General features: G+C 44.7%; 1 protein-coding gene across 5 annotated transcripts in view; it reads left to right on the forward strand.

Moving 5' to 3' along the window:
- Window positions 1–27,748, forward strand: part of LOC102386824 (USP6 N-terminal-like protein) — a 165,476-nt gene that overhangs the window by 48,865 nt on the left and 88,863 nt on the right. The window contains exon 1 of one of the 5 annotated variants that reach the window (XM_025198590.1): window positions 1,332–1,412. The exons of 3 other annotated variants lie outside the window; for them this stretch is intronic. The gene's annotated coding sequence lies outside the window, so the exon portion shown is untranslated. Of the gene's footprint in view, window positions 1–1,331; window positions 1,413–5,230; window positions 5,288–27,748 lie in introns of those variants that run through there. One more of the 5 variants, XM_025198591.1, reaches the window with a different exon arrangement.

The following is a 27,748-nucleotide window of genomic DNA, read 5'->3' on the forward strand; positions in this document are numbered from 1 at the left end:
CTTGCAGAATGGTAAAAAATTAAACAGAACAACTCACCCCTCTTTCATGAGACTACAATAGTGTTGAGAGGTACCAGATGCTACAACCCCATTTCCTTTTAGACTGTTCACAGTAGTAGCAGGTAAAACCTGTCTATATGCATCTACTCTCATCTGAAGGGGGCCAGCCCCTTTTGGGCAAAAGAGGGTAATTCAGCCTTCAATCCTTTGCCTTTTTAGTGAGACTGTCACCCAGAACACTGGTTGTGGTTTGTTTTGCCCCGACAGTACAGCATCGGCATCACCGTCTCAGCTACTTGGAGTCTCAGAACAGCAGAGACTTCCTATGCCTGAAAAAGGGTGATTGTGCCTGAAAGCTTGCTAAGAACTTTTTTCCAACTACTCAGTGGGTCTAATAAAAGATATTGCATCTTATCAAAGAGCCTTGCTTGACTGAATATCACTGTGATTCTGTGAAATGAAAGCAGTGTAGTTCCAAAGTGCGAAGTACTGTAACTTCATGGACTGTCAGCATTGAATCGTTAATGACTGATCGCCTTGAGAAACATGCTTAGTCCCAACTTTTTCTGAAGGTTCACATTATTGTCGTTGAGGCTATGTATGTTCCTCCATTTGAAAAGGACTGCAGTTGCCATTTAATTTATTAAAGAGACCTTCCCTAAATAAGTTATTGCTTATTTAGTTTGACAGCCTGGCATAGCTCTGAGGAATAGGATGATAATTTTCCTCAACGTTATTTTTTAAAATATCAGAATGAAAGCACTCCTCTCTTCCTGCATTAAAATAATCCTCTCTAGGGTGATGGATGCTGAGAAAAACCAGGAAACTCCAAGTTCAGTGACCTCATCTCATCCTTAATTCACCCTGTTCGGCTTTTCTTTTCTTTATTTTTTTTCCCACAACAGCCTGACTAAAGAAAGATGACTTTGACTTGTGTGTCAGCCTTACCGTAACATATTTTTTTAAAATGGAAAAATAAAATCCCAGAGCTGCTGCCTGGTGAGTAAAAGGAACTCGAATGCCAAGCTCTTATCAGCTCCGTCTGTGCTGCATTTAACTTTTATGGTCTTAGATGTTGGACAGAGTAATGACATAATGGAAATCCTTCTCTTCTCCTGTTACCAAGAGCCCACGGGTTCCCACAAGAAATTAAAGAGAGATTCTTGACTTGCATGCCAGTAAGCAGTTTTGCTTGTGGACATTGGACCACAAGGACACAGATTTGGGGCTTTTTTAAAGTTAATCATCATGCATTTTGAAATGGAACGTATTAATGCAGCAGTCTTTTCAGTATATGCAATGTCTAATGGTTCAGTTTTTCTGGAAAGTACTATCTTCTAGCAGTTTGAGTATTGGCCAGGAGTCAATAGCTCTGAATCTCTTTGCATCTTCAATTCCCTGTTGCACCTTGGGTAAGTCAGCTGACCTTTTTATGCCTCAGTTTCCCTGCTTGTAAACTGAGGTAATACAGTACCTATCAAAGTTCTTGTTTACTTGAAAACTTGCTTGTCTTAATTCCAGACACTTGTATGGAGACAACTGCAGTATGAAAAATAGCATATGAGGTCTAGCTAAAACCTATTGCTAATCCCTTTTAACCTGCATCGCCATGAGCCTTGTTTAAACAGACATGTATGCACATAACTTTTTCTACCAATTTCATATCTTGCCTGGTTTGAAAATGTTGCGACTTTGTGGAGATGAACTTCTAAATTGCTTTGTTGAAGGATCTATGGTATAACCAGGGGATTGGAGATTATGACAACCATAGGAAATGGTGATTATGGCAACCACTGTATATCCTTTGCAAGTGGCCCTATGTGTATGTGATGACATACTAGTGAGAAGACACTAGTCTTGTCTGTAAAAGTGCCTGGTGTTGGTGTAGTGGGTTTTCGGATAATTAGCTCAAACAGTTTTTAATAATTCACAGTTCTCTATTTCCTGGACCTGCTGCCTCATAGGAAACCTCTTACTCACAAGTCCATACTCCGTAACAGAGCCTTGTCCATACAGGTTGCACTCACAGTCCTTAAAGGGTTAACTCACAGACCCTGAGAAGGTGTTGCTTTCTTCCCACACTGCAGTCCTCCTCTTCGTGAGGGTGAGTTCCCTGTCATGGTGCTGCTGCTTCCAACCTTGCAGCCCTGGGTCTTTTCCCAGACCCCAGAAGTCCGTGGACTGGTGTTGCAGCCACTGGCCAAGCAACCCTCCAACTCTGTCCATCTCTCCTTCATACTCTGTTTTTCTCACTCTTTCACTGAGTTCTCAGCTCTCTGTTTCTATTCTCAGGCTCATTTCCCCAGGAGTCTAACTCTCCCTCTATTTGTGGGTCTAGCTGTCTCCCCCAGGACACTCTGTCTTAGCTCCCGTGCCTAGGAGCATTTAGCTCCCTGTGGCCATCCAGTTATTCATGCCAGCTGGCCCAGTCCTCCTAGGCAGCCTGCAATCAGTGCCTACTGCCTGCAGTTGGGTTGTAGACTTTGCAAGCCTGCAGAGTCCTACAGCTGAATGTGTGCAGTCTACTGTAGTCCTTTGTCAGTCAGCCTGCCACATTGGATGCTTCAGAGGAAGGTGCTCTTCATGTAACTAACTGGCTTTGTGTTTTATGCAGAAGGCAGGTACCTATACGAGTGTAGCAAGGTTGCTCCAAAGCAGTGTAATTACGGTGCGATTAATTGAGTCTGCTGGAGCGTGGTAATTACTGTGCTCCAGCAGACTTCAGCATCGTGTATATCAGCATACCTGTGCTGAAAAATGGCAGTGGGGGTACTTTAACTAAAGCTTGTTCAACAGTCTTTCAGCATGGGGACACTGATACACATGATGCTCTGGGCGCTTTAATTAGAGCGGCTCTCAGAGCTGCTGTAATTAAAGCCCTTCCTTCTCCCCCTCCCCCACACACACACTCTCTGAGCACATCTATAAATGCTCCTAGAGATCAACTCATTCTCTAAGGTACCACCTTGCCCTGCCTTCTGCCTGATTTCAGGCTAACACAGATAACTACTTTTCCCTACTTGTGTTTTATACTGTCTTTGTGACTGTGGTTCTCGTTGGTCCATTTTGCACCAACATGACTACGTTAATACAAACAGCTTGTATACTGTATACTGCAAAAAAGTGGCTTATAAGCACATTATGCTTTTACTGGTACAGTACTCTTGTAGCTACCACTAGTTGCGGGGCTGGGGAGGGAGGGAATTATTGTAAGATAAAATGTGTTTGTTTCACACTTCTTTCAGTTTTCTTTGCAATCATCAGGATTAAAAAATTGATTTGATTTTTAAAAGATGAGATTCTGAAGCATGGTTCTCCAACAGCATGTGGCTTCTTTGGTGGCACCCTGAAAAATGTCATACAAGAGGGATATCTCAAGGATCAGTTAATACATATGTGTTGAATGTTTGTTTCTGTGTGCTCTTGATTCCTTACTTTGAAGTTTTAATGAATGCTGACCTGTCAACTTTGATCTCTCTTTGTTGGGAGAGGAAAAAAAACCTGAGTACCCCAACCTAGATGATATCCTTGTTGAGGTTTCTCCACTGCATTTTCTTTCAATCAGTGGTAGTGTAACAGTGATGTTATAGTTGTGATGGTCCAGAAATTATGTGAGAGGTGAGGATTGCTTAGGGTGATATCTTTTATTGAATCAGCTGTGTAGTTGGGATAAATTACATAGTTGGTCCAATAAAAGATATCACCCTAAGATATCCTTGCTTCTTTCAATGAATGACATTTTTAGTGGGAGGAAGTTTCTTCTTCCAATCTGGTTTCTACACATACACATCTAAGTGTTTGCAGTCAAAATGAAAGGATGCACAAGTGCAGGAGACAGATGTCCTAAATCCTGCTGTGCAGAAGTGATGCCAATAATCTTGGCGGCTTTAACTATAAAAGCCTTAAACCTCTACTTTGACTTCAGAGTCGCCCGAAAAACTTGGTTGTATTCTCCTACTCATCACTGTGCCTGATCAACTTGGAATAAAAATGGTGTGTAACAACAGCCCTGCCAGTTTTTGAAGCATTTCAAAGGAATTAAAACACTGCAGAAACTTTGTGAATTCAATGCTGCAATTTGTACACACCACTCCAACTTTACTCAGAGGCTCTTCCAAACAGTTTCAGGATCCCAGCCAGAGCAGCTTTCTCACATCCCCTACAATTGTTTGCGTTATTCAGAGAGCAAATATACCATGATTCCTCAGCAAGGGAGTATGTTTTGTTCTCACCTGATCCCTACCATTGACCATTGCCATCCTTTGTTTAGCTGTGGCTAAGCACTTGCATGCAAGGTGCCTAGTTACAGCTCGTACAGCTGATGTGAGGTTCAAATGGGTGATTCACCCCCTCCCCCACATTGCTGATTCTGTTAGGTCTTTGAAGGGTTGCTTTTTAGCATCTTCCAAGAGCCTGTTGAGAGGAAAGGGAACAGCTTCTTTCAAGTGCATTTGAATCCAGTGTCCTAGTTACTGTGGCTTTTTTTCAATAGACTGCTTCAGAGGTTGGCACAAAAGCGTCTTGAGTACTCACAGTTCAAGGAAAGTGAAGGAACATAAATTATGTTGGTGCTGTGTCAGTGGAGCCAAGTGGAGGTTGTCTTACAGAAAAACAAACCATTTGTGCCATATCTGAGGAGGAGGAAGAGGAGAGACTTATTTCAGATCTTCTGAAAACTAACTTATGGCCCAAAACTAACTTATGGCCTCACAACCTTTAAAGTCCCTCCCATGGTTTATTGGCTACTACTGGCTAAAAAGGCTGTTGAAAAAAGACAATATTACGTATCATTCAAAGGTCATGTTTTCACTTGTGGGTTAGCCAGGGTTAGTTTGTTTCTGTGTTCTGTAGGGCTAGCTGGTTTACGTGAAAAAGCATAATTGGCAGAGGACCTACCCTGCTGATATGTTAATTGGAAAGCTTTTTAAGGCTCCAAGTAAAATGTAATTTGCAGACTGATTCAGATTAAGCAGAGCTGACTATATAAAAACACTTAAATTAAGTTAGGCCATGTCAAGCACAGGCAGTGATAAATCAAATAAATTCTTTCTCTGAAACAACAATGTACTAGTGTTTCAAGTGAGCAATCTGCATTCAGCAACTGCTGTAATCTCTTTATTGGCAGTCTACCGTACACATGCACAGCTCAGTAATTAATTATAGGAATACGCTATTTCCGGGATCAGAGCTGTAATCTTTGGATGCCAGCATTGAGGGGTCTGCCATCATGCCAAGAGCAAGCTGCTTCATTAACCTAGCACTATGGTCCCATGGAGGATTGCTGAAGGTAATAGCTCATTAATTCTGTCCACAGCAGGACATTTCTCCTCTTCTTTCTTTTCATCAGATGATAGGCCGTTTGTTTAACCACCTCCTGTGTCATGTTCTTTTGCCCCTTCCTTTCACTTTCCATAGCCAAGATGATGAACTTCCTATCACATTTAAGGAGTTGGAGAGCTAAATTATAAATGGCTTACTCCCCTATATATATATACTGTGCATGTTTTCCTGCCATGCTCTTGTCTATTTAAAAAAAACAACAAGTTTTAAGTTCTCTATGAATAATATGTTACTTTCACAACCTTTGAAATGGGCAGCTTTCTTCTATAATGTTGTTCGTAAGGCACTATAGCATAGAACGAGTGCCTATAAACAGCTAGGAAATGAAAATTTTTCCTATTCCTGACCCCTAATGATGTCAGTAGGTCTTCCAGAAAATTAACAGCAACCTACTGTTTGGCTAGGGACAGACATTTAAAAAGCCTGAGCCTGAATTGATTCAGTCTTTGAATATTAGTCTAACCTGGCAAGGCTAAATCTGTTTGTAACTCAGGCAGACATCCCAGAAATTCAGGCTAGAAGCTGAGGGGCGTTGGAATAGCCCTCTCTTTGCTTCCACAGGGCTGAGCTAAGGGGGACATGGTCAGGCCCTGGCAGGACACACTGATTATTCCCCTCCCTCCTGATCTGCTGGCAGGGAATATTTATCACCCTTAATTCAGTATTTATTAACTCATTAAGAAAACAAAGCCTCTCTCCATTAACTAATGGAGCTCTTCTTAAACAGCTGTTCCAAGGAAGGACATTAAGCTACCTGTTGTTTTGCTCCAAAAAGCCTGTCTGCCTGTCGTCTCCCATAGCATGGACTATAGCCAGCGTGTGGTCTGCTAGCTAATGCTGTGGTGTCTACATAAGGCAGAGGGGAGGGGGGAATAATCCCTGTTTAGCAGGGAGAAGCCAGGCAGACACTGCTGTGCCTGCAAGTCTGTGCCGAGCTGCAGCCAGGGAGCAGAGGGGAGGAGCCAGCCCTGCTGTAGAGCAGAGAGCCCTGCCCAGCCCAGAGAGCGTGCCGGGATGCTGGAGGAGTCTGGTTTATCTTAAACCAGCAAAGGGTCTGGGACAGACATTGCATAAACCGCTTTGAGCTAAATCAGTTAAGTCTGATGCTACATTCAACCAGGTTTATCTCAAACCGGTGTCAGCCATTTTCAAACTGGTTTATGTGCATTGAACATCTGTTCTGTTACAAGTTTAAACCAGTTTCTGATCATTTAAATGAGTTTATGTGTAATGTCTGTCCCTAGCCTTTGAGACTAAACATATAAGCCAAAGGTGAACGTGGAAGGGAGGGAAAGGAGGAGGATGGAGTGGGGTGGGAAGATTCTGGGACAGCAACCTTGTACTACAAAGTAACCAACACTCTTTAGACATGGACATCCCTACCATGTTTTGCTGTGTTACTACTCCATCTTTGGTTTCTGGACCCTCTCTTTTTAAAAGCTTTGGGAGGAGTTAATGACAAAATTCCCATGGATTTCATTGAAGCTAGGTTTTCATCCTCTGGCTTACTTAGACATCTGATAGAATTCCATGCTTGGAGCCTTCACTGTTTTTTGTCACTGGGTAGGGTCCCCCTTACCTCTCCTGCCACCTATTTCTCATTTGGCCTTTTCCTATGCACCCGTCTGGTCACTCTCTAGTGGCCTTCGAGCGCACACCTGGTTCTGGCCGAGGGGTATGTCCCCGGGACCTGTGTGTTGGGTCACGTTCAACCCTGAGGGAGGCCCCTACACTCACCTGCCATGATTTGGTCTTCTTTTCCTCAGTGGTGGGGCTCTTCCTCGCAGATTCTCGCAGATCGGGTGTTGCCCTTTGCAGGTGTTCTTGGGGCTTCACCTCCCCTATACTCCAGCCATGCGCCAGGCCTCAGGACTGCCGGATGATGGGTTGCCAGCCTGTCCTCTTCTGGTGTTCTCGTCTGCCCCCTTCTCTCCTTGCCTGTTCCTTGATGACTTTTCACCCCAGATGTCAGCAAGAGATGGAACTGTCCTTGTCTTTGCATCCATTCTCCCTCTGAGGCTTCTACTGTGCTGCTTCAGTCTTCCCTCTTGACTTCCCTCTTGCTTCAGTCTTCCCACTTGGAGGTTCCTCTCTGGTTCATGCACCCTCCAAAATAAAGTTAAAAAAGGAAGAAAAGAATAATCGGGGTATGGGCCTCTGCCCACCCCACTCACAGGTCTGGTATCTGTGGTCCTTGAGATCCCCTGATGCTGTCCTTCGTTGGCCCGGCTGCCCTGCTGAGCTGGGTGTGAGATTCTTCTAAGGTGGTCGAGACCCCTCCTGTGGGTCTCCGGCTGGCCCCTTTCAGAGCTGCCAGCCCTGCTGAGTTGCAGCCTGGGGAGCAGCTTGGCCCTCTGCCTCCGTTGCTGCTCCCCCTTCCATTTCCCCACCTCCAGCTTTTAAATCTGCCGGGTGGCAGTTTTTGTTGACATCATCCGCTGGTGCCGTTCCCAGCCGGCAATAAAAATGACTGATGAATCGTGCTGGCGGCCCTTCTTGGCGTGGCTCCGCTTTTCCTGGGGGTGGTAAGTACGCCCTCTTTTCAAGGCTTTCTGTTTCTTTCTCTGGGTGGGTCAACCCAGCCTTGGGTCCCGCTGTGGGAGGCTGCTCCGGTGCCTCCACTTTTGTCCCCCGGGACATCCCACAAATAATTCCATTGCCCATCTTTGCTACTGCTCGCTTCTGTCGCCCAACAGCAGCTTGCCATTGACTTCCATTGAGGCTTCTAGGGCTCTAAACAGGAGCAGTGAAACTAGCACTTACCTTTGGACAACTTCAATCTTCAGTTGCAGAGCTGGTGGATCAGTCTCTACAGGCTTCAGAGAGCCAGTTGTTTTCACTGTACTGCTAAAGACTCACTTTGCCTGCAAATGCAAATTGCTAAGGCCAGGAACTCTCCTTTTATTTATTTCCTTTTTTTTCCCAAAACAAAAGCTTATGTACTTCCAAAATTGGCTGAACTTTCCACATTTAACAAGGCATCTATTGACTTTGGCAGCTTTCTCAGCCTTGGGCATGTGTATCAACGTTTTTTTCTTTAACCTCAAATGTGTGGAGCATTTAACGTTGTCATAGTTCTTTGAGTAACCCTGCAATTTTAAGGCATGTAGCACTGTTTTATATGGCAATGTTGTCTGGTCTCTTAGCAAACCAGAAGTCTAGTATTGGTTACTGAGGAAGATTGTTCATACTGCATTATTCTGGATGTACACGGACAAGCTGAGCAATTACTTGTTTCATTTGGTTTCTGAGGAGAGAGTTGGCAAAATCAAGGATTTGATTTCCCCAGAAAAGAAGAGGAGATGGTTGGTTGGTTGCATAGTACCCCTACCACCTGGGGTAACTGTGTGATGGTCCTGTATAGTGCATAAGGCTGCAACTTCACTTGTTGGATTTTGTTAAAGTCATAGGTTAAGTTAAGGGATAGGTAACCTGTGACCCCTGGGCTGGATCTAGCCTGCACAGTGATTTTGTCTGGCCCACAAAACTGGAACACCAGCATCGCTGGCAGTAGATCAGCAGTGTTGCAGAGGAAGGCAAAGGGGAGGGAACTGGCGATAGCCAGGCCAGACCACATTCAAATCTAGCTCTGTTCATTTAGCAGCTGCTCCTCAAAGGTTACCATCCTCTGCTTTTAAACCATTCAAAATGGACATTTTGGACTTTCCACATTGTGCTCTCTTGCTTGTTCACTTCCTCTCTTCAGGATCAAATTTGACAGTCTTGGCTGAACTGGGTTTTCCCCTTTCCCCCCAGTCTCCTTGCAGTAGTAATGGGGCAGGAGGTGGGAGGAATCAAGCAGCTTGCCCTTTGCCTCCCCTCACCTTGCCCTCTGCCACCTTGTCCCCTCCCCATGCCTGCCTCCTGTCTCCCTGCTACTTGCACCCCCTGGCACCTGTCCCTACCACCTCTGTTCCCCCATTGGGGCCAGAGTTGGAGCTGCAGCAGCCACCTGCACCCTCTTCCCTGCCACCACATTGTACTGGAGTCCAAGATGAGGAGCTTTCCTCCCATGTTAAAGGAGGGGGGGGAATGAGTCTCAGATTTGAGTAAAGTGTGTGTGTGTGTGTGTGTGTGTGTGTGTGTAAATAAATCTTTTGACACACACAATATCACAAACTTTTGTGAGCTGAAGCTCACTTCATCAGATATAGGGATTTGAACTCAGAGGAGGGACCTCAACTCAGAGGATTCAGGAAAGTACATTTCGGCTCAGTGATCTGGAGCAATCTTTAGAGGAAGAGAGGGGTTCCCGTCTTAACACTGGTTTGGGAAATTCTGCCTGTCATCTCAGAGGGGTTAAAAGTAGCAGCTGTGAGATGTCTCACTTGAGATTACATGGTGAGAAATTGTCCATAGCATGAAGCATTAGGAATTTCAGCGTACGCCAGCCACGTGCTAGTTTAAAAGATGTTTTATGAACATGAGCCTCAGAGAGAGAAAAAAAACTCTCCAATTTGGAACTGTTCAGGGAAAAGAGAGAAAACTATACACAAAAAAAGGCCCATGCTGCACAGTGTCTTTGGAAGCCTCGCAGGGGGCATCTCTTTGGATTAGTGTGTTGAACAGATGTTACAGACTTCTGTGCCAAAACACATGTGCTACATCAACCAAGTTTTTTAAACTTTCTTTTGGTTTGAACATTTTTGCTAGATTTGCTTTTGTTCAGAAACCTTGTGCTTTTGGCAAGTTGCCAAGCTGTTTACTCTATCGTGTGATATTAGTTAAACTGTACCTTCTGCAAACTACCTTGAAAGTTTTAGCCTTCTATATCCATTAATTTAGACTGCAGAGTGGCTTTGGGTGACAGTGCTTGTATGCAGTATCAAAATTTATGCAATGACTTGCAGTAATGATTCTCAGCTAGGGTGCTGCAGCACCCTGGGGCGCCACCAGATTCTTTGAAGGGCGTTAAGGTGTGAGGAATAAGCAGGTAAGTCAGGCTCAGGCTTGTTCCTGCCTGGATGATCCCGTACCCTTACTGCCCATCCCCCATGTAAGGGGGTAAGCACTGCAATATATATAGTGCTTCACAGTTATTATTTTGTGAATTCAGTGGCACCCAGTTTCAAAGTTATGGAGGGGTGTTTCAAGTCCAATGAGGGGTGCCTCAAGTCCAAAATGGTTGAGAACCACTGGCTTGCAGTAATACAGGCTGGTCCTCAAATGTTGTAACTGGTAAGCAAATCCTGGGGCTATTCCCTGGGAACTGAAAAGGAAGAGAAGTGGCAATGCTCTTAGCCCAAGTGACTTCTTTCTGTATTTTATTAGTTACCACAACTATTGGAAAGATGTGAGAATTATTTCCCTCCTCCCATGAACAACCCCCCATAAAAGTACAATTTCTGAGAAGTCCTACTTTTCCCATTAACTAATTTCATAGACATTAGGGCTGGAAGGCACCTCAAAAGATCTTCAAGTCCAGCCCCCTGCCCCAGGGGAAGGAAGTCAGCTGGGGTCATAGGATCCCAGCAAGATAAACATCCACATTTCTCTTGAAGGCGTTCAAAGTAGGTGCTTGAACCACCTCCGATGGCAGGCTATTCTAGGTCTTGGGGGCTCGGACAGTAAAGAAGTTCTTCCTTATGTCTAGCCTGAAATGGTCTTGCAGGAGTTTATAACTGTTCAACCTTGTCATCCCTTGGGGCGCTCTGGTGAACAAACGTTCCCCCAGATCCTGGCAAACACCCCTTATAAACTTATAGGTGGCCATCAGATCACCCCTGAGCCTGCACTTTTCCAGGCTGAAGAGTCCCATAGCTCTCAGCCTGTCATCGTAAGGTCTGTTTTCCTGACATCTGATCATGCACGTGGCCTTACTCTGCACTCTCTCAAGCTTCTCCACATCCTTTTTTGAATTGTGGAGCCTAAAACTGGATGCAGTACTTCAGGTGTGGCCTCACCAAGGCTGAGTACAGCGGGAAAATGACATCCTGGGATTTGCTTGAGAAGCATCTTGTTCTCTTGTTTGCTTTAGGCTTCTGGAGATGTTGTGTACCTTGCACTCTGTTCTTTATCCTCCTTAGTTTTTACAGCCTTAAAAATGCAGTATTCAGCCTGTGCTGTGGGTCATGATTGGGGAGGCATGAAAAACCAAGGAGCTCTCCTGGTAGATGAATTTCAGTGTTGACAATTGCAAGGTAATGCAGCTGGGGAAAAATAACCTCAACCTCATACACAGTGCTGGGGTGAACTGCCTGTTATGACTCAGGAATGAGACCTTGTATATTGTTTTCTAAAAACATCAGTTCAGAGTTCAGTAGTAACCAAAAAAGCCAGTAAGATGTTGGGCATCATTAAGGAGGGAACTGAAAACAGAATGAAGAACAGTATCATGTCATCGTACAAATCCATGGTACACCCACATCTTGAATATTTTGTGGAGTTCTGGTCCCCTCATCCCAAAAAGGATGTAGTAGAATTGGAAAAGGTACAGAGGAGGGCAGCCAAAATGAACAGGGACATGGAGCAGCTGCTGTACCAGGAGAGACTAAAAAAAGCTAGGACTTCAGTTTGGAAAGGAGAAGGCTGAGGGGGGATATGATAGAGGTCTTTAAAATCAGGAAGTGTATGGCCCAAGTGAACGGGAAACTGCTGTTTATCAGGTCCCAGAATACTAGAACTAGGGGGCACCTGCTCAAATGAGTGGGACACAGGTTTAAAACTGACAAAAGAAAGTACTTTCTTATGCAATGCTTAGCTAATTTGTGGAATTCATTGCCACAGAGGCAGATAGTATAGCCAGGTTTAAAAAGGTCTGGATAAATGCTTGGATGGTAGATCTGTTAATGGCTGTTGAACAGTATGATTGGAGATATTTTCTCTTGCATTTCCAAACCAGCAATGGTGGATGTTAGGGAGGGTTTTGAATAGGGTTAGATCACTCTAGAGATAATCCAGTTCAGTGCTCTCTCTCCATAGCATCCACTTCTGCTACTGTTGGAGACTGGATACTGGGTTAGATAGATCATTGTTCTCATCCAGTATGGCACATATGTCCTTTTTATGCATCTTTCCTCCTGTGAAGACAAAACAAAACCTTCTCTTTTCTGGTCACTGCCGGCTGCTTTGGCCATGGCAGAGCTGAGAGCCATGTTTTCACATGAATTGCTTTTGTTGCGCTCACACAAAAGATATAAACATTTTGAACTGTTGGGGCTTTGATTTAACTGGGCTGGAGGCATGATGCTGTTTGCATCAAATAGATGACCTGTAGAAGTGCCAGTCTCCTGTGGTACCTTCACATTACCGTTAACATCCTGACTTTGCAATAGTATTTACAGTCGGTCAGACTCCTGAAGAGGAGGAATTGGAATAGGTTGTTTGCTGTCTCGTAGCCCACGCAGACTTTCAATATTGCACTGTACTCTGAAAGGCATGTTCTGCTTTTTTTAAAGCTTTGTAAGACAAAAGGCAAAGTGCTGCAAACTACTATATCAGCTTCCACTCTAAAAATACCATAAAAGGCTGTGTGTCCTTAGAAGCCGGGCATGGGAGTATTTTCCAACCACATTACTGCAGTGTGAGTCACATAGCTTTAACAGCAGTTCTTCTGCTTATGGATGTCTAATTGACAAGTACCACAAGAAACAGCTAAGGAAGGAGTAAAGAGGAATTACTTCAGAATACAGACATGATGAATTATTATGACGAGGAGGAGGAGGATACACACACAACGTTTCTAAACTGCTGAAGGATTTTGTTCTCTCTACCTACTCTCAGCAGCAATACTCACTAATCAACTCAAGCCAGAAATTGACATTGGATCATCTTCTTAGCTTTCTGATTGCTAAAGAAAACCCCCAGCTTGTTTTAGAAAACACAGTAGTTGCCATGTAAACATGAAACCGGGAAAAACCTTCTGAGGTGAAACTGCAGTGTGCTGGCTGATTTCAGCAGCAATTTGGATACTTCCCAGTCCTGTGTCTATGAAGAAGTAGGCAGAACCTCCTTTTGACAGAGCAGCTAAAAATAGAAATCTCTTCTGATTAGGGTTGCCTTTAACTGAGTCTTGCATCCAGAATGCAGGCATTGATGAGTACACACTACATTTCTCACAAATCTCATTCCATATATATAATATACATTTTTGAGATTATTCCCCTGGCTTGCACACCAAATATCACAAGGATGATGCTTTCTTTCTTCTTCTTCTTCCTTTCCTTCCCCTTGACAAATTCATAAGGAATTTACTGGTTTAAATTGGATAGGGAGAAATTTTAGGAGGGGGAGGGACTTCCTTTCATTAAAAGCCAGACAAACGGTGTCATCATATGGACCAGGTTTCAAAGATTTGTCTTCTAAGTTGATCTTGTGAGTTGGGGTGAGTATGTAAAGCTGGTAGCCCTGTATGAATTCGTATAGGATCATGGGGAGTGGGAAGGGAGTTCAGATCAGGTCAGCGGTCCAGTTCTGTGTCTTAAATTTGACAGTAACCAGCCGGTTCAAAGAAGGGTACAGGGCACCCTGGTGTAGACACTGATGAATTACTCAGCCATTACGGTTGGTGCAAGTCCTGAAGGCGTAGGACACTTAGACCACTCTAGGACTTTGTTCAAAGTTATCCATTTAAAGGTGGATGGTCTCCTCCATATGAAAGTCTGCCCCACACTTCCATCCATCTTTCTTCAGTTTTAGCCTCAGCAATATGGTGTGATTTGACTTCTACTCATTATTTAATTATACGAAACATCATTTATCAGTTTTAAAATACTTGCATTTTCATTGTCTGTTCAGTTTCTTATAAGGTAACATATGGGAATGCCCAGCCTCTTTTTCTTTTTTTATTTATTTACACTTCTGGTAGGGACTTCCTAGGAACCTGGATGAAGAAATATGGGCCCTTGATGCTAGATAATGTGAAGCCACATGAGCAAAAGATGGTGGTTGCGCTAAAGGTCTTTTCTATCTAAATGTTAGATAAGAGACAGGTAAATGCTGTCAAATGGGGGAGCACAAGGAAAAAAGGGTAGTGCACCAGTGAGCTAACTGCTGCTAATTTTTTTTTGCTGGCATCAAGGCAAAAGAAACATTTAAGGAAGCATTTGTCAAAGGGCAGTGCAGTGTTCTTGGGGTTATATACAAGGACTTGTTCCCTCCCCGAGAGAGAGTATGGGAGCCTCGAAGGCAAGAGGCATGGAAATCTTGCACAATTAGTTGATTGGAACCAGGAATGAACATTAGCATGTGTAAGATGAGGTCAGCATAGGCCACTAAGGGCCTTGAAAGTAGAGGAGCATGAGTTTGTTTACTGGCCTGGAAGAGGAGATGCCAACCAAAGAGTTTTAATAAGAGCAGTGTCCAGTCAAAGCAATGACCTTGGAAAGTTATTTTTCCAGCGCGGTTGAGTAGGTGTAAGCATTTGTTAGAGGCCAAGAAAAATGAAGGCTACCTTGCCAGTCTTCTCTACCCTTCTTTGTGTTTGGATTCTCTCACTATCTTTTTCCTTATTCATCATCTTTGGGACATATATGGCTATAATGTTTGTATTCCCTCCTCTAGATGATAGTGTCTGTGCTCGTAAGCACTCTCTTAATCTTTTTCTGTACTGCTTATGTTTTGAAGAAACATAAGACTTGAACATTATTTTAGCTGGGGAAATATCTAGTGGAAATATCTAGTGGAAATTTTAATATAAAGTGTGTGGGGTTCCCTCTTTAATTATGGTTTTAATTGTTTGCTTATTTAATTATTGTTGTGCCTCTAGCAGAGATTTTTACTGAGTTTTTTATAATAATTCCAAAGAAGTGCTCTTTTCAGTGGTCAGTGAATTTGGAAATCAGCTGTGTGACCCAAAATAGTTTTTGCACATGGCAGTTATACTGCCATTATGTCATTATTTCATCTGCCATTATGCTGCCCATTCACCTCCTTTGACCTGATTTCTCTTTAGTTCCTCAGCCTTTAGCTTTAATTAACCTATATTTTTTAGATCCACAAACTATACTAACTCTGTGTTCCTCTCCCTTTCTAAATCATGAAATAGTGCATTAGTGGTTTGTACGTGTAAATGTCAATCAGCATGTTTTCTGGAGTGACTTTAGATGGGAAGTTTGAAATAACTCTTGTAGTTGTAAGATGCACCTGGCTAAACCTAAATGGCAGTAAAAGACCTGCATTTGCAAAAGTTAAGAAACTTCTGCAAGTTCAGACAGGGTAACTGTATATAATAAGCCATTATCTGGGCAGGAGTTATAATCAGGGGGTCTGACAGAATTTGCAAGAATCCAGAAACTGTTAAAAGTGAAATGCCATTCTCTGTAGCTGCTGTGCTCTGGTGTTACAGGTGACAGCTTTCCAAATGTGCTGCCTTCTTGGGGTGATTAAGGTGAGTTAAGGATAGAGTTTAAATGCATGATTCATGCTAATTCCTAATCTGTAAGCTCCTTGGGACAGGGAATATCTCCTCATGTTTGTGTACAGGCTGAAATGTGTGCACTAGTGCACAGTGCAGAGACTAATACAGAATCCTTTGGCCCATAAAAAGTAATGCAAGAACTCAACTTTTTATATGAACTGTATAAATCATATCCGGCCCAGCCTGTGGCTGCCCCCGCTGCACTCGCATGGGGCTGGGCCCTGCCTGCTCCCACTGACACAGCATGCTGCACTCCCACCCTTGTGTACAGGAGGGCCCTGGGCCTAGCCCCAGCCAGCACACAGCTTCTGGATGGGGCTGCTGCTGCAACTGCTGCATCCACCCAGGGAACTACTCTGCTTCCCTGCCCTCCAGCGGCTCCTCCTCCTCTCCCTGCTGCTGTGCTCAGAGTAGCAAGTAGGAAAGCAGGGGTGGGAGGAAGTTGCAGCTGGGCAGGAGTGCAGAGTGTGGGGCTGGGGCCGGTGGGAGTGTGGAGTGCGGAGCCCACAACCAGTAGGGTAGCAGGAGCATGAAACCCAGGTTGGCCCCCTTTCATTGTGTGGGGCTCTTCATGGCTCACATGCAGCTCCTGGGACTTGCATGCCACCAGAGGGAAACCCTATGTGACGGAGCCAGCAGCCGTCCCTGCTTCTTGCCACCATGTGTGGCTCCCAGGACTCTGCCAGAGCCACATGTCACCTGTGCAGGCTGTGAGCGCCCCGAGGGCCTGCTGCATGCTGCTGCCACTGGCAGCAAAAGCCATGTAGCATAGGGGAGACATGAGGGGGGCCTACACATACCCCTTCTCACAGCCCCCCACACATACCGCACTCCCCCCCACAGCCTTCTGCACACCCCCCACGTTTTGCCCCCATACACACCAACACCTCCCCCATATACCCCCTCCCCCACCCGACCCTCCCAATGTTATAGCAGATGTTTTTTAGTATATGATTTTGGGGTTTTTTCCGGTTCCAAAATGGCACCCCCCCCCCAAGGACTTCTGGGAGCAAGGGGAGGGAGTTCTGGTAGCAAAGGTCAGGGGTCAGCGGCAGGACTTCCAGTCCCAAGATGGAGGAGCACCTGTCAAAGGGCGGGGCTACCCTTGCGGCCCTTGACAGCTCATCAAAATTCATTAAGTGGCCCTCCAGCCAAAATAATTGCCCACCCCGTGCTCTAGGGTCTGCTGGAATATAGGTTCTGTAGAGCTGCTGTGAAAAAGCACTATGTTGACTTTACCCAGTATCCTCCAATACTTCATATGGCTTATTCTCAGGTACTATCTTTATCCAAGTGGATAAAAATTAATAAAATTAGACATCTGTCTGCAATACAGTATTTTCCAGTGCTTTTTCCAGCATAGGTTCTATATGGCATAGGCTGAAGTTTCCATTACTGGTACTCATTAATTTCCCTTTCCAGTATTTGTGGTTACCGTTGGCTTACATAGATGGTCAAGCTGCCTGCTTCACTCTTATTGGTCAGTTAATTGACATGATCTCATCTGCCCTGGTGAACTCTGCAGTGAAAAATCCACTTCACAGAAAGTGCCTCTGCAAGTTAGCATGTGGTGACAATATCCCAGCATCCCAAGAAGTTGTGTCCTGCAAAGCTGATTAAGTAATAACTTTCCCCAGACGCCTGGTTCAGATTCTTAGTGTCCAATCAAACTAAATCTGTTGGGCAGTGGATGAGAGGCTTCTTGAAACTGCCATTTCCGATAGCCCTGCCTTATCTGCTGCCTGAAGGGAAAGGTCAGGTTTTCAGGATCTGTTAGGAAGGTTCGGTCTGAACCTGGCATCTGCCAACGTTTAAAAAAAAGCTGAACCTTGGCCTGATTCTGTCAGCAGTGTGAAGATACTGATAATCAGGGATCCAGGTTTTCTGTTTGCTGTGGAAAAACATGGATTTTCTCCTTTGAAAGGGGAACAACATGGATTATCTTCTCTGAAGGGGAAAAACATGAGAAACCATGGGTTTTCTCTTGCAGGCTGGCAGAGTTCTAGTCTCTAGTTCTTGCCATGGTGGCCCGGTGCTCCCTCTTGCTCCTGGTCCTGGTGCTGGATCCCAGAGGTGGCTCCTCTCAGGAGTAGGTCCAGTCTGGCTGCTGCCTTGCGCGCCACTGTGGGTGTAGAAATCTTAGGAGGCATGTGCCCCTCTATCCCTCAACATGTCACCTGTGCCCCCACACTCCCTTCCCCAGACATCTACCCTATTCCTCACACACTGGGGGCTGGGGATGCGGGGGCAGCAGGTTGAGAATGAGGGGCACTGGCAGGGCCAGGGGACTGTGGGTCAGGAGTGAGGGGCACTGGCAGGGCTGGGGGGGCTGTGGCTTGAGAGTGGACAACAGCATGGGCAGGGGCAGGGTACTGTATCAGGGCTGCTCAGTGCCACAAAGCAGTCAGGGGGATAGTTGCAGCTGGACCCACGTCCCGGTGAGCAAAAGGGGCAGAAGGTGCTCTGATTTTCCATGAAATAAATGCCCAAAAGCTGAAATATATAGATATTTAGAAATTTTATTATAATGATTGAGGCACTGGTAGGCTTCCAGATTGCTTTAAAATTTTAAATATATCGATAAAACATTGCGTTCAAGTAATACCTATATATGCAGCAGCGTTTCATTTTAATTGCAGAAAAACCTGGATTTGGGGGGGGTTTAATCAGCGAACTTTGGATATTTAAACAAAACCAGGATCCCTGGTCACTAAGGTTCAGGTATCAGTTTTGGATGTTCTAGGTATTAGCTGCCTTCATATCTTTGCAGCGCTGCAGCTTCCTTCTAATAATACTGACTAATAAAAGACAGCTTGGCTCAATTTCTTAAAATTGTAGTTGCAATAGCTAGTACAGCCAAAGATGGGCCTGCCACTACTTCCCCTGTAAAACATTTTTAAGTCTCAGTAGTGTCTATGTCTGTAACCTGCTGTGTATAGAGGCAAGGTTTTCACACAGATACTTTTTTATGAGATGATATAGATAGCAGTCAAGTTCCTGTGTAAAACCTCAAAGCCTTCCTTATCATCCCGTCCTTTACTATACTGCTTCTGTCATGTGTTTACAATTTGAAAAGCAAGCATAGATCACAGGGAGCAGGTGAACTGGGGAGTCCCTTGTCTTGGATGGATGTGGAGATGGTGTTGGACAGACTTAAAAAAAACCAAGCCACAGCCTGATGAGTGAGGAGAAGTTAGAAATGTATTCTCAGAGTTTAGGTTGCTGATGCTATGTCCTTTGTGGTTACCTAACCAGAAGTTTTTGGTTTTATTTTCAAGAGTAAATTGGCAGCTTAATGGGTTGAGTAGGTAGTTGTTGGGGTTTTTTTTTTTACTTGTTTTTTCCCTGCTAGCATCTGATTAATGCTGTATGATAAGTTCCAATAAACTATGTTAAAAAAGTGCATCATGTTTCCACTTTACTGAGTGTGCTGATAGATAGTTCAGCGTTCAGCGGCAAAGACAGAACTTCCACCATTGGCTAATTAGCTAATCCTTTTAACATTCTTTCTCCTAGGCCTGTGCAAAGTGGCTGGTATTTGCTTTGGATTTGGCCAATCTGGGGGACAGTGATTTGATTCGGTGATTCAGATCACTGTCCCGAGTTGATTTGGCCGAATCTGACTCAGAGATTCAGCAGTGGCCCCATCCCCTGCCCACTCTCGCAGCCCTGTCAATGGCTGGCCCGCTCCCTTTAAAAAAAAAAAAAAAAAAAAAAAAAAAAGCTCCAAACTCACCAGGTCCTGCTAGGCAGTGGGGGGCAGCCCCCCACTGCCCCATGTTGTGTGGGGGGCTCTGCCACGAGCCCTCAGAAGCCCCAACAGTCATTGCAGCAGCCAGTGAGTGCAGACCTTTTTTTTCTAAAGAGTCGGGAGCTGGGGCCAGATGGGGCAGCCATGGGGGAAGGGGGGGGTTGGGAGAGCGGGCAGGGGTCAGGGGGTGCTCAGGGAGGCTGAGGGAGCAGGCAGGAGATGGGGCCTGTCAAGGGTCCCCCCATGGTCGCTTTGAGCCTCCTCCAGAGCCCCTTCCCCCACCCCCTACTTAACAGCATGGAGCCCGGGTCCAGCTCCCTGCAACAGCGAGTGGGGACTGCCCAAATCTCCAAAGCTCTCCGAATCTTTTCCAAATCGATTTGGAGAGCTTCGATCGATTCAGACCTTTTTATTGGTCTCCTGATTTTGATTCGGATTCAGAGATATCGGCCGCTGAATCTCCTCCAAATCGAATCAGCACCCGAAGCTTCGCACAGCCCTATTTTCTCCTGTCTATGATAAAGTAAGTCTCTGACAAGTCGTAACACCAGAGTGATTTCAGTTCTTGTTAAAAATAAAATCTAGGTCTAGAATGATGAAGAAAGTCTCTCTCATGATATGTCTTACGTGAAGAACTGTATAGTCCTTGTTTGGCTACATAGGGAGTAAAAGGAAAACTAATGAGAGTGTGGGGCCGCTGCTCAGTGCCTCAGGATACCTGGTCACTACCGCTCAGGAAATATGGAACTCGTAAATGACTACTTTGCCTCAGTCTTCCACAAGACAAAGGGGAACAACATGCCAGGTAGGGCACAGAATGAGCAGGGCAGGATTGACACTGTTCCCACCATTGCCATAGAACTGGTGTACGATCAGTTAAAGAAATTAGATGTATATCAATCAGCAGGACTGGATGAACTCCACCCAAGAGTGCTGCAAGAGTTGGCTGAAGTAATTGCAGAGCCCCTGGCAAAGGTCTTTCAAAAATCATGGGCCTCTGGAGAAATTCCAGAGAACTGGAAGAGGGCCAATGTTGTGCCCATCTTCAAGAAGGGGAAGGGTGAAGACCTGGGAAACTACAGGTCAATTAGCTTAACTTCTATTCCAGGGAAAATCCTAGAAATATTCATCAAAGAGGTTATATGTGACAAACTTGCAGAAGGCATGAAACTGAATGAGAGCCAGCATGGCTTCGTTGCGGCCAGGTCTTGTCTGACCAACCTCATTTCTTTCTGTGAGCAGGTGACTCATCACCTGGACGAGAGAAAAGCAGTTGACATCATATACCTCGACTTCCAGAAAGCCTTTGACCTGGTATCCCACGAGGTACTGATCAGAAAACTAGAAGATATCGGATTCAACTGCAGGATCGTCAAGTGGGTGCGAAACTGGTTGTGGAGTCCAAATGAATGGATTGGTGTCGTCCTGGCGAGATGTGAGCAGTGGCATACCCCTGGGGTCAGTATTTGGCCCAGTGGTCTTCAATATCTTCATCAACGACCTGGATGAGGGGGTGAAAAGCCCACTGGCCAAGTTTGCGGACGGCACCAAGATATGGGGTTGTGCGGACACACCTGCAGATAGGCTGCAGAGACAAGCAGACCTAGACAGGCTGGCATGTTGGGCAGAATGTAACCAGATGAGGTTCAACATAGAGAAATGCAAAGTGCTGCATCTGGGAAGGAAGAACCCCCAGCACACCTGTAGGCTGGGCATCACTAACCTGACCAGCACTACAAATGAAAGGGATCTGGGGGTAACAACAGACCCCAGCATAAATATGAGCTGGCAATGCGACGCAGTAGCCACTAGGGCCAATAAAACTCTGGCATGCATCAATCGATGCATCTCCATTAAATCCAAAGACGTGATTCTCCCACTTTACTCAACATTGGTGCAGCTGCAGCTGGAGTATTTCATCCAGTTCTGGGTACCGCACTTCAAGAACGTGCTAAAGCTCAAGAGGGTCCAGAGAGGGGCCACCCACATGATCAGGGACTTGCATGGCAAGCCATACAAGGAGAGGCTGAGGGATCTCGGACTCTTCAGCCTAAAGAAAAGAAGGCTGAGAGGGGACCTGATTGCGGCTTACCACTATATCAGAAGTGTACATCAGGGGCTTGGTGAACAACTGTTCACCAGGGCGCCCTTGGGGGAAAACTAGAAACAATGGCTACAAACTTCTGGAAGTTAGTTTCAGGCTGAACATTAGGAAAAACTTCTTTACAACTAGGGTATCCAGACTATGGAATAAGCTACCCCCAGAGGTGGTGCAATCATCTACTCTAGAGGTCTTCAAGAGAAGACTGGACGGTCACCTGGCTGGGGTTGTCTGACCCCAGATGTCTTTCCTGCTCGTGCAGGGGCCTGGACCCTATAATCCTTCGGGGTCCCTTCCAGCCCTATGATTCTATGACATATTTGCCATGCAGTGTAAGTAAATAAGTGGCTTAAGAATGGTTGGCTTCCTGTATAGCTAGATTATGAGAGTGAGTGTTCTTTGTAGGCAGGTTTTTCTTAATGTCAGTATTTCTGCTCAGTTGCACTCTTATCTTCTAGGCAGATATGAAGAACAGGCCAATAGTAATCAAAGAAAGTCATTTGGCATAACTATTATATAGTGATATCCTATGTATGATGCCAGTGGTATAATGATATACTATATCCTTTCCACCTCTGATAAATACAGTAGTCAAATATTTGGATCCAGCAGCCAGAGACATTAAATATATAATGGTCCCTTTAATTCAGAAGGATCTCTAAAATATTGTACTGTGAACCAAACTCGCATGCAAATTGCACTTTGGGATCACTTTCATTCACGTGCATTCATGGATGAAAGTGTTAGCTATTTAATGTAATTTATTATGTATATTTAAATCAAGAGGAAAATATGGAAATTGTGGGTGCGGAGTATAGCCGGAATGGGGCCGTGATGGAGTGGAATTAGGCACAAACGCGTACTGGTTGAATTGAAAAGAACTTTACTTACAAACTGACGTACAGGGACTTGCGTTGATGCACACAGTGTAGGTACAAGCAAAATCACACTGATGTTTTCCGAGCATGCAGGGTGCGGGGTACGTCGGGACGGTCGTCGACGGGGAGTGGTTGGTGGTTGATCAGACCTCCAATTTTGCTCCAAGGTACACGAGGAACTCGTTCCCAACGTACACACGGAGTTCTCCGACTTGGGCGGAAACTACCCAAGTTTTTATACGGCTAGTGAGCCAATTGCTAGCTGCCGGGTATGAATAATTTACAATGAGCCAATCGGTAGCATGCATCCAAACGGTGCAACTGCTAGTTTTGGCGGGAGCTGATCACTGCACCAAGGCTTTTCCCGCCGTAGTGAGGCATCCCTTGCACCGAGTACTCGCATCGTGCTAAGAATTCTGCTGTGTCGAGGCACTTTTAATTACTAAGTACTGACAGAAATCAGCTGAAATAATGGGAAAATTTAAGGTAACAGAACATAGTTACTGGAATCAGAATTTGGCTGGAAGTTCGAGAGTCACAGCCTTGTATAACTTTTTAAAAAGTACTTTTTTAATGACCACAAGTTCTCAGAAACTTCAGTGTAATAGACAAGTTGACACTTTCATTCACACTACATTTGGCCACTGGTCCAGTTGATGATTATGTACTCTGACCAACTGAATCATTAGTACTGCTTCCTGCAACACACATCAGATATTGAATCCACAGTTGCATGTGAAATAAAACGCTGCTTAAGTCTGAAATAATCAACGGTGGAATGCATGTAGGCAGCGTATTATAAAGAGATGCTATAATAATACGGTGGCCATAGCAGGAGTTAAGCTAATATCAGAGCATAAAAATGCAAAAGGTTTTATAGGGGAATGGATTTTAATTATTGTTCACATTTCTGATCCTGTTAGCAAACTGTTTCTTTACCTAGGCAGTTTGGATGAAAATGCTCCTGCTGCCAGTATGTGTCAGGCCAGCTCCTCTATCTTTTGCATGCTGCCTGTTCTGTTTTAATCATATAGGGATTGGACATAGCCTAGCTGTGGTTTTGGGTGTTTCTTTTCCTGGAATGCTTTTATGTAAATAGCATGGACAGGCTTTCCAGTAGTCTAAGCTGCAGGCCCAAGCAAAACTTCTGCCTTGGACAAAAATGTGCCTGCTGCAACTTTCCTTGCCTGTTTCAACATTCATTCAGGTTTCAGTGCACTCTCTCTTACCTGTCCGGGTATTGTAAGGGTGAAGGAGGCTCCTGTAAATGGTTTTGGAAGGTTGTTTGCTGGGTTATGATGTGAACTTGTGACAACCATTAGTAAGCCAAGGCTGGCATTGATTTCCTTCAGGAATCAATGGGTAGTCTCCCTGCTTGTAGCTCTCCATAATCCCAGCCACTAGTGACCAATTGTAAATGCAGTGTTAACTGCCCTGCATTTGTAAAAAAATTAATAAATAAATAAACATTTAAAAAATCTGAAAAGGCAGCATGCCAGTGACTATGAGAAATATTTACCTGGACTTGATACTCACAGTAAGCAGGTTTCAGTTAATACCACTTCTTGAGATGTCATTTTGAATTTATATGGTTGCATATGTGTCCTGGATAATAATAGAGCTGTGAAAATATCACTAATTTTATTGGTTGTTTGGTCTCGGTGTGGAATTTTTGTGCTCATTGGCAGAATTTATTAATAAAAAGGGGGGAGAGTGGGTGTGTGTGTGGGTGTGTGTGTGTTGGGAACTGTGGGCTTAGTCCTGTGGTCCATTTTTGCTGCGTGTCACCTGGGTTTAATGTTGTGGCCTGGTCTTAAAGGCTGTAAACAGATGCCTCCTTTGAGGCGGTCCTGATTCGATCTGGGTTTGGACTTGGACCAAAACAGGAGTAGCACAACCCTTTCGGATTGTATTAACTTGCTCCTCTGGCTGAAGTATTATAGGGCTAGTGTAGTTTAACCTCTTACTGTGAAAGCATTTCATGCCCTCCTGCTGACAGGAGAAATGGACTGTGAGACGTACTGGCAGCAGAAGCATGTTCATCTAGATGCCCTCAGTAAAGAAATAGAAGATCACGTTGCAGCAGGGAAGAGGAAAGGAAATGATGTCTGGGGGAGTACTATTATGAGAACTTAAAGCCATTGGGAGCCCCCAGGTGGGTAGAGTATCATCCCAAGATTCCTTAGCCAAACAGGTTAAAATATTCTGGGCGGATCTGTGGGATTGTCTGGTGCAGAGTTTATCTGTCAAGCAGTGGGATTATGAAGATGGGATACAGCCTCTCTGCAGTGCATATTAGATTTCTTATACAGAATCTTACTACAAAGTAAGCAGGAAAAGGTTTGAATCTGGGATGCTGTTACCTCATGATTGGATTTGCTTGTCAGGGAGCCACAGGTGTTTTTGTTGTAATTGAAAAAGGTTTTTGAACCTAACTGCATGCTCCTGATACGAATTTTGAGAGCTGCTCTTACAACAGAAATACTGAAAGGGGCAAGAGAAAAAGAACCCTGAAACAATCTTGATAAAGGTGTGCAGAAGCATAACCTTGGGTTTTTTTGTTATTATTGTTTTGTCAATGGAAGGAAGTGAGGGTGAGCTTTGGCCTTTAATATATTAAGTGTGGTTGTAGCACAAAAGATATTCAGTGCTAGTCCTGCACACCAGAAGCATCAGACTTTCAGCCTTTGTAAAAGGATGCAGTGTTAGTTGTTCACCCTGCCCACCAGAATAGTAGTGAGTCTGCAATGCCAAGGTCTCATTTTGTCTTGTGCAAGGAACTTAGAGCAGATTTAAGGAAGAAAACCCACAGAAGAGAAAGGAAAGGCATTGACCTGCAGCACCTGGTTTGAGTCACTATGGGTGCTTGTACATGTAAATTGAAGCTGCTCTGACACACTGTAATTAGAGCAAGTTGGAGCAGACTCAGTTAACCAGGTCTGCTGGAGCATGGTAATTACTGTGCTCCAGAATACTCCAGTGTCATGTGTATCAGTATCCCTGTGCTGAACAGTGATGGCAGAGGTGATTTAATTAAAGCTTGAACAAGCTTTAGTTAAAACATCCCCACTGCCACTTTTCAGCGCAGGGACGCTGACACACACAATGCTCCAGGTGCTTTAATTAGAGCACCTTCAACAGCCCTCCCCCTGCCTCCCAGAGCTCGTGTTGTTATCCCTGCTTTAGGAAATTAAGGTCCCAGTCTTGGACTTGGTGAGAAGTCCATACTTCATTTGTGTCCCCATAGCAGTGGAAAATACGCTGAAGGAATTGGGGTTTAAAAGTCACCTGGACTGAAATGATACTTTTGCATTTGTTTATCTGAAAACAGCTGATCTTTGTGGGTCTTAATTTTCCTGAAGACCAGCCTGATGATAGCAAACAGTTCTGTTTCCTGTTACAGAACTAATCAGTGCTCAGTACAGGTGTTCTAGACCTTTCTTGGACTCTTCTCTGAGGCTGTCCACATGCTAGAGATGGTTTTGAGATCCTCCATTGGGGTATGAGAGGGGTTCCCTAGCTCCTCTGACTGAATGCTGTGATGGTTCATGTAAAATAACCTGAGGTGCCAGTGTTTCTAAATTCAGTTTACTTGAGTCTCCACAAAACAGTGCAAATGTCCAGTTCTGTGTTCCTAAAAACATATGCAACCAGGTAGAATGATCTGATAGCGGGTTTGCGGTGGACTCCTGTAAAAGTGATCTTCCAGGGTTAAATTATCATGGAATGGTGGTTATGTGCAATATAGTTAAGGACCATTTTATTCTATAAATTTCTGGGGAGGATAGATTCACAGCACCACCAGCACTGAGGGAGAAAACTGAAATTGCTCTATCCTACCAGCCACCTCTCTCCGAATTGGAACCTTAGTCTCCTAGAAAGTTAGACTAAGGACACATGAATGATGTGAAGCTCCATGGCATAGACCTTGATTAAATTTCACTGTGGCTGTCTTTGAACACATGAGAATCGAATGGGCTGTGCACCGAAAAGTAGGTATTTGAAAGCTTGAAAATACTACTTCTGGGACAGGGTTTCATTGCTTTTAGAGGTGTCACTGGGAATTTTGTGACTTGTTTTTCTTTTTAATGGAGCAATTGGATCACCTTGATCTGCTATGAAGTTAACCTTTGTGTGTGTGTGTGTCCATGGCTTTAGTTATGTTATCGATTCAAAATCTGTCTCTCTTTTACTTGCAGCCAGAGCAGGCATTAACTGCCAGAAAATGACTTTTTACAAATGGAGTACAGCTTGCTTGCATAACTCTATTTAGAAAGAGACTCCTAGGAGGGAATTTGTAATATATCTGTAAAGAACAAACCCCCTCTTATCTTGACTCCTCAGAGGGGTCCTTCCCATTCCTGATGTTTTCTTAAAATATCTGTTGGGGGTGTGGTTTCTTTTTTCAAAGCCCAAAGTCTGCTCTGAGCTTATCCACAGCTGTTAGCTCATGCTTTCCTGCAGACTAATCCTCCCACTGTTGTCAACCACCTACTGTCTCATTTACTGCTGATCCTTGAGGGATCTTTGAGGACCCAGTCCTGCAGAATATAAAGTCCCAGTCACATCTGGGACAGCTGCAAGAGATCAGTGTATTACAGGAATAGCTCAGTACCTTTCAACACTATCACCCTTGAATGTACAATGCAGGGAGGCTGCCAGCAATTAGAAGAAATTGCCCTGTGCATTTGCATGACAACTGAACTGTGGAACAAGTACAATAAACAAAGCTGGATTGTTTGCCAACCCCCAGAAACATTTCCTTGGGTTGACACTTGTATCCTCCTCCTCCAAACTGGATTTCTGTGTTAGGAGGTAAATGAGTGTCTTTGTTAAGGTTAAGCCATCATTTTATTTTGGCAGAGTATACCCTGGATTAGCCACAGTACTTGTAAGTCATCCCCTTTTCCCCTTGACAACACAGCTAATACTTTGATCTCTGTCTCTTCGCTCTCCAGGAGAGGAGTGTGCGCAGAGTGCTGCTACTGGCGTTAAGCAGCAAGACAAGGAGAGGGAGAGTGCATTTATATTCCGTTTTACATTGGGTTAAAGCAGGGGTGTCAAACATATGGCCCGCAGACCCAGATCAGAGCTAGGTCATCCAGCCCATAGATTTTGCCCTGACCTTGGCTGCAATGGATCTTCCCTTGGTGGCATGGTGCTGGAGCTCCAGTAATACTGGGGGATCAAACCTGTCATGGCAGCTTGTTCTTGCTGGGGCTCTGGGGCTGCAGCTCTTGTCTGGCTACGGTGCTCAGTTTGTTCCCACACTGCTGCTGTGGTAGTCTGTCACCTGCTTGGCTGCCAAACACCCAAGCAAA

This window comes from Alligator sinensis, unplaced genomic scaffold (assembly GCF_000455745.1).
Source record: "Alligator sinensis unplaced genomic scaffold, ASM45574v1 scaffold907_1, whole genome shotgun sequence".
In the NCBI taxonomy this organism is placed as follows: domain Eukaryota; kingdom Metazoa; phylum Chordata; order Crocodylia; family Alligatoridae; genus Alligator; species Alligator sinensis.